The sequence below is a fragment of the Triticum dicoccoides genome, chromosome 1A, assembly GCF_002162155.2.
Source record: "Triticum dicoccoides isolate Atlit2015 ecotype Zavitan chromosome 1A, WEW_v2.0, whole genome shotgun sequence".
Classification (NCBI taxonomy): Eukaryota; Viridiplantae; Streptophyta; class Magnoliopsida; order Poales; family Poaceae; genus Triticum; species Triticum dicoccoides.
Window position 1 is genome coordinate 523,139,356 of NC_041380.1, and position 12,975 is coordinate 523,152,330.

A 12,975-nucleotide genomic window follows, 5' to 3' on the forward strand; every position below is an offset into this window, starting at 1 on the left:
TCTAGCCCGTAATAAAACATCAAACCCCTGACAAAAGGATCCAGAGCAAGGCCTAGACCTCGGAGGAAGTGGGAGACGAACACGATGTTCTCGTTGGGTTCGGGGGAGGGGACGGCCTGCCCTCAGGCAGGCAGCCGATGCAAAACCTCGACGGTCAGATATCTGGCCTCCCTCAACTTTTTGATGTCTTCTTCCATGATGGAGGAAGGCACCCATCAGCCTTGAAGGCTAGATCCGGACATGATTGAAGGTTCGGAGCACCTGACCTGAACTTTGGGTGTTTGAGCTTGAGGTGGGGGAAGGATTCGATTGAGCACGGGAGGGAAAAAATAAAAGCCTTGTCCCTTTATAAAGAGGGTGAATATCAAGCGTCCTCTCCGTGGCCGTTTGGACTTGCCTATAGTCTAGGAGTCCTAGAAGTGGTTGGGTTACCCAGGCCCGTATTGATGAGAATCCCGGAATAAGGGGACACGATCTCTGCTTTAACAAGACGTGCCAAGGAAACCGCCTCGCATGACGCGCTGAGGTGGGATAATAAAACGATTTGAATAAAGGCTTGGCCGTGGTGCGTCACACTACGGAATATGTCAGCAGATTAGATTTGTGTAAATATTATTCTCTCTATGGCAATATGTGGAAACTTATTTTGCAGAGCCGGACACTATCTTTGTGTTCAAAATCTTCTATGAAGTACTTGGAGGAGGAACCCGCCTTGCAATGCCGAAGACAATCTGCGTGCCGGACTCGTCGTCATTGAAGCCTGGTTCAGGGGCTACTGAGGGAGTCCTGGATTAGGGGGTGTCCGGATGGCTGGACTATACCTTCAGCCGGACTCCTGGACTATGAAGATACAAGATTGAAGACTTCGTCCCGTGTCCGGAAGGGACTTTCCTTGGCGTGGAAGGCAAGCTTGGCGATACGGATATGTAGATCTCCTACCATTGTAACCGACTTTGTGTAACCCTAACCCTCTCCTGTGTCTATATAAACCGGAGGGTTTTAGTCCGTAGGACAACATACAGAACAACAATCATACCATAGGCTAGCTTCTAGGGTTTAGCCTCTCCGATCTCGTGGTAGATCTACTCTTGTACTATCCATATCATCAATATTAATCAAGAAGGACGTAGGGTTTTACCTCCATCAAGAGGGCCCGAACCTGGGTAAAACTTTGTGTCCCTTGCCTCCTATTACCATCCGGCCTAGACGCACAGTTCGGGACCCCCTACCCGAGATCCTCCGGTTTTGACACCGGCAATCATCCCTGACCTAAGTTCGTTTATTACTCATGGCTCTCTAAACTTTTTATAGGTAATCAACTTTATATTCCAATTCTTAATTTTAAGAGTTACTCTTGGATCTTCGATCCAAAATAATGATTCTCGTGTTTGAATAAAATTACCGGCATTTCTCACAAAGAAAAGGTAATTCTTTTTTTAACGCAACAACGAAAAGTGATTATGAATTTCCCATGTTATTTGTGAATACTTTAAACGCGTCAGTATTTTTAGCATTTCATATTGGTAGTCTTTCTCATATGAGTTCTTTTGAGCTCAACATGCCTCATTAGTGATCGTTGGATTAACATTCAACGACCGCGCTGCTTCTTCAATCTTTGATCTTCTTGCTCCTGCCGTCGAAACCAGCGCCAACGGACTGCCTGCTCCTGCCTCCCCTGGTCGGATGTGCTGCCACCGCCGGTCATGCCATCCCTCTACTCACTCACACCTCTTATCATTCTTCGGCAATGGCAACCTCGCACCGCAGCCGGATCAGTCAACCCTTGTACCCCCTCCGCATGGGCATCCACCTGCATCGTCTTCCCTAGCTCCGCGACGTTCCCTTCCTAGGCCTCACCGTCATCCACCGTCTTGATGCTCTCAGCGCGGCGTGGACAATGAGGTCAACGGACGACAACCATCGGAATAGTAATTTAGGCGGTAAGGCTGACAGCTGGACCCACCAGCTACATCTTGGAACACAAGGAAGTGCCTCCTTATTACTCGCAAAATAAAAATGATTCCTCCTCTGATAGCTGTACCCAGCTATTATATCTTTGCATGCAAGGAAGTGCGTCCTTATGCTCCCTGACAGCTGGGACCCACCCGAGCGAAGCATATGTAGCGTTGTCTGTCTAGTCGCAAACGTGTACGTGCATACAGGTGGATCGGTCTCTCTACAACGATGAACCGTGGTCGAGTAAGTAGTGGCACGTGTTATAGTAGAGCCCTCGACGTAGCAGTTCAGGCAATCCCGTCTAAACCGTGTACACGTACGTAGAACCACATGCCAAAAAATACGACCACATACGTACATACGGGCAGGTCTCGAACGCGTACTCGTGCATACGTACGGCCAGGGCTCGTGTACATGGAGAGGCAACGAACGACAACAATAGCGATTCTCAAAAAAAAAGAACGACAACAATAGCATTCTGTTCATCGGGGGGCCAACCGACTTGGACGGAACAGCCGCAACGGGGTCTGGGGTACTGTAGAATGGAGGAAACGACCTTCTGTTCGACTATCTATGGTCGAAACGGGATCCTGTTTATCGGGAAGGGTTTGTCGTACCGCAAAACAGAGGAAACAGACTTTTGTTCTAGCGCCTATAGTCGAAACAAGGTCCTGTTGGAGGGGGTGTGGCGTATCGCAAAACGGAGGAAATAGACTTCTGTTCGAGCGCCTACGATCGAAACGGGGTCCTGTTCTGGCAGGGGTGTGGCATACAACAAAAAGGGACTCCACGGGCTACTGTTCATCCACCATCTGCTGCCTCTCACTCCAGCCTCCATGAGGTACTGTTCATCCACCTCGTCCTTCAGGCTCCACCGACTACTGTTCATAAAGCCCCCACGTGGTCCTTTTCATCCACCCCCAACCGTCTGGGGTGTGGCGGCCTCCTCGGGGTCTTGTTCATCCAGCGGTAGCTGCCTACTACCAGGGGATCCTGTTCATCCAACCCCCACCGGCTGGGGTGGGGCATAAACGTACGTACGAGCGGGCGGCAGTAACGGGAATTGTTCATGCACAGCCAACCAACTGGCTGGACTTACCACACGCCTCGACTCGTTTCTACGTATCGCGCGCGCGGCAGCAATGGACAGTGTTCATCCAGAGGCAACCCAACGCACCGGCTGGCTACATCTCACATGGGGGCTCGATCGGCTTCACTAAGAAGCAAGAAGGATCGATTTGATTCAGTTAGCAGCAAAGGAATTGGCCGGCTTCAGTTAACAGCGAAGGAATCGCTCGGGTTCAGTTAGCAGCGAAGGGATGGATCAATTGGCTTCAGTATGTTATGGGATCGATCCCGCGTGTTCAGTACGTAGCTAGCTATAGTGCAATCGTTCGGGTTCAGTAAGTGAACGCCTTGCAAAAGGGTTCAGTTAGCGAGCGCCTCGCACTCGCGTGCGTACGAGAGAAATGCATAAACCACACCGCATCGCTCGGCCCCGATCACCCACCGTAACCGGGAACTTTCCGATATTTTCCTCGCCCTCACTTCTATCACGATTTTTTCCGTCATAGACGGCCCAAAGAATGTCATGCAGGTGCGTCTCCGGCCGACCCAGGATGAAAAGCCCATTTTTTGTCATGATTTTATGTCATAGAAGTAGGAGCCTACCACATCTATGATGATACGTGTTTTTGTCACAATTATCATCACAGAAGTGTCATAAGCATGACAGAAAAAGTTTTCGTTCGGGCCAAAATGTCACGGATGTGTCTTTTTTGTAGTGATAAACTCTCTTCGCCCTATTCTCCTCGACAATTGGTTCGTCAACCAATGTTGATTACTCGTGGTAGATGCTTGAGGTAATCTCCGAACCTTTATAGACTTCTTCTTCGAGAACCACAGTCACTCTTGGTCTCTAAAGAAATTGACACCTAACCGTGTAGAAGTTCACAACTCTCAAGAGTAATAGATGGAGCGTATTGGACTTAGATTCAAGTGATGCTAAACCACTATCTAATTTTGATTCAAGTGATGCTAAACCACTATCTAGTTTTCTGTCTCCAGGTTTTTTCTCTCGGTGAATTTTAAACTCAAATCACTCAGGAGATAGGGTTTCTCAATAAACTTCTCGAAATCAAATGGAGCAGCCACCGGACAAAGCCAACACAGGGTGGCTATTTATAGCCGCAGCCTTCCCTGATGGAAAATGACCATTTCGAACACAAGGTCCAGCCAATGGCCAATCGACATGTTCTCAACGGTCGGATTTTGGAAGCAACGGTAACATTACTTGAGGAGCAAGTAATGCTAGCTCTTCGGTCAGAGACAAATCTCTCACAGCAAAGAAGAACACAGTCTCTTGCTGACAAGTATTTGCTCGGAGCTCAAAGAGATTTCTCTCACTGCTCACATAGGATTTTGTTTAGCATCAGAGAATCAAAGTTTCGAACACTATACCCGTGTTAATAGTATGGTGATCCTATGATTCAAAGAGAAAGAAGAACAATGAAACAAATGCTACGTCTTCACTTCATCTTCAACTTCTCGGCTGCAGTCAATTACTTTGGACAGTGTAACATCCCAATTCTTCAATTTGGATGTTATACATACATCATCACATGCATATCATATTTTTATTTGCGTTGGTTATGATCCTAGAAATCTTAAGCAACTCAAGGACCCAATGAGAGAGTTGGAGGTTTCACTAAAATTTCATATTTGAATAAATTATCAATTTGATTTTAATATTTTCCCTCCAATTATTTTCAATAACAAAAAAAGAGAAGATAATATGACTTCTTCATCAGAAGAGAAATATTGGAGGAGAAATTTTAAAATCAATTTCTTATTTTATTTGTATTTTATTTGCTATTTTATTTGAATTAGAGAAAAACTTGCATTTAGTCCTAAAAAATGTTCATCATGTCCTAAATATTAGGTTTGGATGGTGAAAATTGTTTCTGGGGTTTTTAGGATTTCTTTATATTTTATTAGGATTTTTCTTTCGCGGTGGATTTTTTTTAAAATCTCCTGGGCCGGCCCGGCCGCAGCCGGGCCAAGGCCCAGCTCGCCGCCGCCTCGCCGAGTCTGCCTCGCGCACGCACACGCCACCGCCGCCGTTGGCCCCTCCCCAAGCCATCGCCCCCAGGCTTTAAAAGCCGAGCCCCCCTCTCTTCTCACCACCGCCGCCCACCACCTCCCGCAGCAGCAGCAGCACGGCGCAGCCGCCACCGCTGCTTGCGCCGTGCCGCCGCCTCCCACCGTCATCGCCGCAGCCGCCTGCATCGCTAGCCGCGCCGCCGCCGCCGCTGCCTTGTTCTGCCTCGCCAGAGCTCGTCGCCGTCGCCGTTGGATCTCGTCGGTTTTCCGATATAAACCGAACCGCCGTCTCGATTTTCTTTTCGGTTTATTTTTCAGATCGGTTTTCGTTTTAGTTCGTTAGTTGATGAACGTTCACCCGGTTAGATCGTTTTAACGAACGGTGTTCATTCGTTAGCCTCTGTTTACGAACGTTCGTTCGTTAGGTTTTTCTTTTTAGTTTTATTTTCGGGCAGGGACCTATCCGCGAATACTTTTATCATAGATTAGTCCCTGAACTTCAAACCCTCGTTACTTTTTGTTCGTTTATCCAAATCCAGTGAAACCAACACCAAAATCTTCGTCTTGTTCCCCTCTTTCCAGATAATCAACTTGAACATGGTTTTGACAATTTAAAATTTGGTTTCAAGCAGATTTGTTTTCGAACTTCTTTTGATCGTAGTTTGAATTTTGTAGCTCCGATTTAATTGATTCTTTTTGCAAATCGAAGATCTTCACTTGAAATTTCAGTTTGGATCTTTTCCTTTGAGTTTACCTTTGCATCTTATGCTTGAGTGCTTATGTATGCTATTGTTTGTTCACGATAGAGTTTTCGGAGTGCGAAGCGTGCTACTACGAGTCACCAGGGTTTTCAGATCGTCAGCAAGGCAAGTAACACTTTGATCATATCCCTTATTACCCAGTTTTTATGCATTACTTTAAACCATCTACATCAACTCCATGGCCCCTCCGATGATGTGTGAGTAGTTTACTTCAGACCTTCGGGTCCATAGTTATTAGCTAGATGGCTTCTTCTCTCTCTTTGAATCTCAATACAAAGTTCTCCTTGATCTTCTTGGAGATCTATTTGATGTAACTCTTTTTGCGGTGTGTTTGTCGAGATCCGATACTTCATCCCGTATTCCCATAACTCCCCGGTACTCCGAAAAATACCCGAATCACTCGGAACCTTTCCGATGTACGAATATAGTCGTCCAATATATCGATCTTTACGTCTCGACCATTTCGAGACTCCTCGTGATATCCCTGATCTCATCGGGGACTCCGGACTACCTTCGGTACATCAAATCACATAAACTCATAATACCGATCGTCACTGAATGTTAAGTGTGCGGACCCTATGTGTTTGAGAACTATGTAGACATGACCGAGACACGTCTCCTGTCAATAACCAATAGCGAAACCTGGATGCTCATATTGGCTCCTACATGTTCTACGAAGATCTTTATTGGTCAGACCGCATAACAACATACGTTGTTCCCTTTATCATCAGTATGTTACTTGCCCGAGATTCGATCATCGGTATCCTCATACCTAGTTCAGTCTCGTTACCGGCAAGTCTCCTTACTCGTTCCGTAATGCATCTCCCGCAACTAACTCATTAGTCATAATGCTTGCAAGGCTTATAGTGATGTGCATTACCGAGAGGGCCAAGAGATACCTCTCCGACAATCAGAGTGACAAATCCTAATCTCGATCTATGCCAACTCAACAAGCACCATCGGAGACACCTGTAGAGAACCTTTATAATCACCCAGTTACGTTGTGATGCTTGGTAGCACACAGTGTTCCTCTGGTACTCGGGAGTTGCATAATCTCATAGTCATAGGAGCATGCATAAGTCATGAAGAAAGCAGTAGCAACAAACTAAATGATCATCGTGTTAAGCTAACGAAATGGGTCAAGTCAATCATATCATTCTCTAATGATGTGATCCCGTTAATCAAATGACAACTCATGTCTATGGCTAGGAAACTTAACCATCTTTGATTCAACGAGCTAGTCAAGTAGAGGCATACTAGTGACACTCTGTTTGTCTATGTATTCACACATGTACAAAGTTTCCGGTTAATACAATTCTAGCATGAATAATAAACATTTATCATGATATAAGGAAATAAATAATAACTTTATTATTTCCTCTAGGGCATATTTCCTTCAGTCTCCCACTTGCACTAGAGTCAATAATCTAGTTCATATCTTTATGTGATTTGTTCACATCTCCATGTGACTGATACCCAAAGGGTTTACTAGAGTCAATAATCTAGTTCACGTCGTTATGTGATTAACACCCAAAGAGTGATCATGTTTTGCTTGTGAGAGAAATTTAGTCTATGGGTCTGCAACATTCAGATCCGTATGTATTTCACAAATTTCTATATCTACAATGCTCTGCACGGAGCTACTCTAGCTAATTGCTCCCACTTTCAATATGTATCCAGATTGAGACTTAGAGTCATCTAGATTGATGTAAAAAGCTTGCGTCGACGTAACTCTTTACGACGAACTCTTTTATCACCTTCATAACCAAGAAATATTTCCTTAGTCCTCTAAAGATATGACCGATGTCCAGTGATCTACTCCTAGATCACTATTGTACTCCCTTGCCAGAATCGTGCTAAGGTATACAATAGGACTGGTAAACAACATAGCATACTTTATAGAACCTATGACTGAGGCATAGGCAATGACTTTTCATTCTCTTTCTATTTTCTGCTGTGGTCAGGTTTTGAGTCTTTACTCAACTTCACACCTTACAACACAGGCAAGAACTCCTTCTTTGTCTGTTCCATTTTGAACTACTTCAAAATCTTGTCAAGGTATGTACTCATTGAAAAAACTTATCAAGCGTCTTCATCTATCTCTATAGATCTTGATGCTCAATGTGTAAGTAGCTTCATCGAGGTCTTTTTTTGAAAAACTCCTTCCAAATACTCCTTTATGCTTTCCAGAAAATTCTACATTCTTTCCGATCAACAATATGTCATTCACATATACTTCTTAGAAATGTTGTAGTGCTCCCACTCACTTTCTTGTAAATACAGGCTTCACCGCAAGTCTGTATAAAACCATATGCTTTGATCACTTTATCAAATCATATATTCCAACTCCGAGATGCTTGCACCAGTCCATAGATGGATTGCTGGAGCTTGCTCACTTTGTTAGCACCTTTAGGATCGACAAAACCTTCTGGTTGCATCATATACAACTCTTTTTTAAGAAATCCTCTAAGGAATGCATTTTTGACATCCATTTGCCAGATTTCATAAAATGCGGCAACTGCTAAGATGATTTGGACAGATTTTTAAGTATCGATACGAGTGAGAAAATCTCATCGTAGTCAACACCTTGAACTTGTCGAAAACATTTTTTACGACAATTCGAGCTTTGTAGATAGTAACACTACTATCCGTGTCCGTCTTCCTCTTTAAGATCCATTTTTTTCTATGGCTTGCTAATCATTGGGCAAGTCAATCAAAGTACATATTTTGTTCTTTATACATGGATCCCATCTCAGATTTCATGGCCTTAAGCCATTTCGCGGAATCTAGGCTCATCATCGCTTCCTCATAGTTTGTAGGTTCGTCATGGTCTAGTAACATGACTTCCAGAAAGGATTACCATACCACTCTGGTGCGGACCATACTCTGGTTGTCCTACGAGGTTCGGTAGTAACTTGATCTGAAGTTTCATGATCATCATCATTTAGCTTCCTCGCTAATTGGCGTGGAAATCACAAGAACTGATTTCTGTGATGAACTACTTTCCAATTCGGGAGAAGGTACAATTACCTCATCAAGTTCTACATTCCCCCCACTCACTTCTTTCGAGAAAAACTTCTTCTCTAAAAAGGATCCACTCTTAGCAATGAATGTCTTGCCTTCGAATCTGTGATAGAAGGTATACCCAACTGTCTCCTTTGGGTATCCTATGAAGACACATTTCTCCGATTTGGGTTTGAGCTTATCAGGATGAAACTTTTTCACATAAGCATCACAACCCCAAACTTTAAGAAATGACAACTTTGGTTTCTTGCCAAACCACAGTTCATATGGTGTCGTCTCAACGGATTTAGATGGTGCCCTATTTAACGTGAATGCAGCTGTCTCTAATGCATAACCCCAAAACGATTATGGTAAATCGGTAAGAGACATCATAGATTGTACCATATCTAATAAAGTATGGTTACGATGTTCGGACACACCATTACGCTGTGGTGTTCCAGGTGACATGAGTTGCGAAACTATTCCGCATTTTTTCAAATGAAGACCAAACTCGTAACTCAAATATTCGCCTCCGCGATCAGATCGTAGAAACTTTATTTTCTTGTTACGATGATTTTTCACTTCACTTTGAAATTCTTTGAACTTTTCAAATGTTTCAGACTTATGTTTCATTAAGTTAGATATACCCATACCTGCTCAAATCATCTGTGAAGGTCAGAAAATAACGATACCCACCGCGAGCCTCAACACTTATTGGATCGCATACATCAGTATGTATTATTTCCAATAAGTCAGTTGCTTGCTCCATTATTCCGGAGAACAGAGTCTTAGTCATCTTGCCTATGAGGCATGGTTCGCAAGCATCAACTGATTCATAATCAAGTGATTCCAAAAGCCCATCAACATGGATTTTCTTCATGCGCTTTACACCAATATGACCTAAACGGCAGTGCCACAAATAAGTTACACTATCACTATTAACTTTGCATCTTTTGGCTTCAATATTATGAATATGTGTATCACTACGATTGAGATTCAATAAACAATTCACCTTGGGTGTATGACCATTGAATGTTTTATTCATGTAAACAGAACAAGAATTATTCTCTGACTTTAAATGAATAACTGTATTGCAATAAACATGATAGAATCATATTCATGCTTGACGCAAACACCAAATAATATTTAGTTAGGTTCAACACTAATCCCGAAAGTGTAGGGAGTGTGCGATGATGATCATATCAATCTTGGAACCACTTCCAACACACATCGTCACTTCACCCTTAACTAGTCTCTGTTCATTCTACAACTCCTGTTTCGACTAATCTTTAGCAACTGAACTAGTATCAAATACTAAGGGGTTGCTATAAACACTAGTAAAGTACACATCAATAACATGTATATCAAATATACCTTTGTTCACTTTGCCATCCTTCTTATCCACCAAATAGTTGGGGCAGTTCTACTTCCAGTGACCAGTCCATTTGCAGTAGACGCACTTAGTCTCAGGCTTAGGTCTAGACTTGGGCTTCTTCACTTGAGCAGCAACTTGCTTGCTGTTATTCTTGAAGTTCCCCTTCTTCCCTTTACCCTTTTCTTGAAACTAGTGGTCTTGTCAACCATCAACACTTGATGCTTTTCTTGATTTCTACTTTCGTCGATTTCAGCATCACGAAGAGCTTGGGAACCGTTTCCGTTATCTCTTGCATATTATAGTTCATCATGAAGTTCTAGTAACTTGGTGATAGTGACTAGAGAACTCTCTCAATCACTATCTTATCTGGAAGATTAACTCCCACTTGATTCAAGTGATTGTAGTACTCAGACATTCTGAGCACATGCTTACTAGCTGAGCTATTCTCCTCCATCTTGTAGGCAAAGTGCTTGTCAGAGGTCTCATACCTCTCGACACGGGCATGAGTATGAAATACCAATTTCAACTCTTAGAACATCTTATATGTTCCGTGGCATTCAAAACGTTTTTGAAGTCCCGGTTCCAAGCCATAAAGCATGGTGCACTAAATTATAAAGTAGTCATCATACCGAGTTTTGCCAAACGTTCATAACGTCTGCATCTGCTCCTGCAATAGGTCCGTCACCTAGCGGTGCATCAAGGACATAATTCTTCTGTGCAGCAACAAGGATAATCCTCAGATCACGGATCCAATTTGCATCATTGCTACTATCATCTTTCAATATAGTTTTCTCTAGGAATATATCATAAATAAAACGAGGAAGCTATACGCGAGCAATTGATCTACAACATAGGTATGCAAATACTATCAGGACTAAGTTCATGATAAATTAAAGTTCAATTAATCATATTACTTAAGAACTCCCACTTAGATAGACATCTCTCTTATCATCTAAGTGATCACGTGATCCAAATCAACTAAACCATAACCGATCATCACGTGAAATGGAGTAGTTTTCAATGGTGAACATCACTATGTTGATCGTATCTACTATATGATTCACGCTCAACCTTTCGATCTCAGTGTTCCGAGGCCATATCTGCATATGTTAGGCTCGTCAAGTATAACCCGAGTATTCTGCGTGTGCAAAACTGGCTTGCACCCGTTGTATAAGAACGTTGAGCTTATCACACCCGATCATCACGTGGTGTCTCGGCACGACGATCTTTGACAACGGTGCATACTCAGGGAGAACACTTGTACCTTGAAATTTTTAGTGAGAGATCATCTTATAATGCTACCGTCAATCAAAGCAGAATAAGATGCATAAAGGATAAACATCACATGCAATCAATATATGTGATATGATATGGCCATCATCATCTTGTGCCTTTGATCTCCATCTCCAAAGCACCGTCATGATCACCAACGTCACCGGCGCGACACCTTGATCTCCATCGTAGCACCATTGTCGTCTCGACAACTATTGCTTCTACGAGTATCGCTACCGCTTAGTGATAAAGTAAAGCAATTAGAGGGCAATTACATTACCTACAATAAAGCGACAACCATATGGCTCCTGCCAGTTGCCGATAACTCTGTTACAAAACATGATCATCTCATACAATAAAATATAGCATCATGTCTTGACCATATCACATCACAACATGCCCTGCAAAAACAAGTTAGACGTCCTCTACTTTGTTGTTGCATGTTTTACATGGCTGCTACGGGCTGAGCAAGAACCGTTCTTACCTACGCATCAAAACCACAACGATATTTTATCAAGTTAGTGTTGTTTTAACCTTCAACAAGGACCGGGCATAGTCACATTTGGTTCAAGTAAAGTTGGAGAAACTGACACCCGCCAGCCACCTGTGTGCGAAGCATGTCGGTAGAACCAGTCTCGCGTAAGCGTATGCGTAATGTCGGTCCGGGCCACTTATCCAACAATACCGCCGAACCAAACTATAAAATGCTGGTAAGAAATATGACTTGTATTGCCCACAACTCACTTGTGTTCTACTCGTGCATATAACATCTACGCATAAACCTGGCTCGGATGCCACTGTTGGGGAATGTAGTAATTTCAAAAAAATTCCTACGCACACACAAGATTATGGTGATGCATAGCAACGAGGGGGAAGAGTATCGTCCACGTACCCTCGTAGACCGTAAGCGGAAGCGTTACGAGAACACGGTTGATGTAGTCGAATGTCTTCATGATCCGACCGATCCAATTACCAACGCACGACACCTCCAAGTTTCGCACACGTTCAGCTCGATGACGTCCCATGAACTCTGATCTAGTAGAGCTTCACAGGAGAGTTTCGTCAGCACGACGGCGTGATGATGGTGCTACCAACGCAGGGCTTCTCCTAAGCACCGCTACGATATGATCGAGGTGGATTATGGTGGAGGGGGAACCGCACACGGCTAAGGGATCAATGATCAACTTGTGTGTTCTAGGGTGCCCCCTGCCCCCGTATATAAAGGAGCAAGGGGGGAGGCCGGCCGACCCTGTAGGGTGCGCCAGGAGGAGGAGTCCTCCTCCTAGTAGGAGTAGGACTCTTTCCTACTCCTACTAGGAGGAGGAAAGGAAGGGGGAAGGGGAGAAGGAAGGAGAGGGAGGAAAGGAGGAAAGGGGGGCCGGCCCCTAGGCCAATTCGGTTTGGGCTAGGGAGGTTGCGCGCCATGCCTCCTCTCTTCCACCACTTGGCCCATTGAGGCCCAATACTTCTTCATGTATTCTCGTAACTCCCCGGTACTCCGGAAAA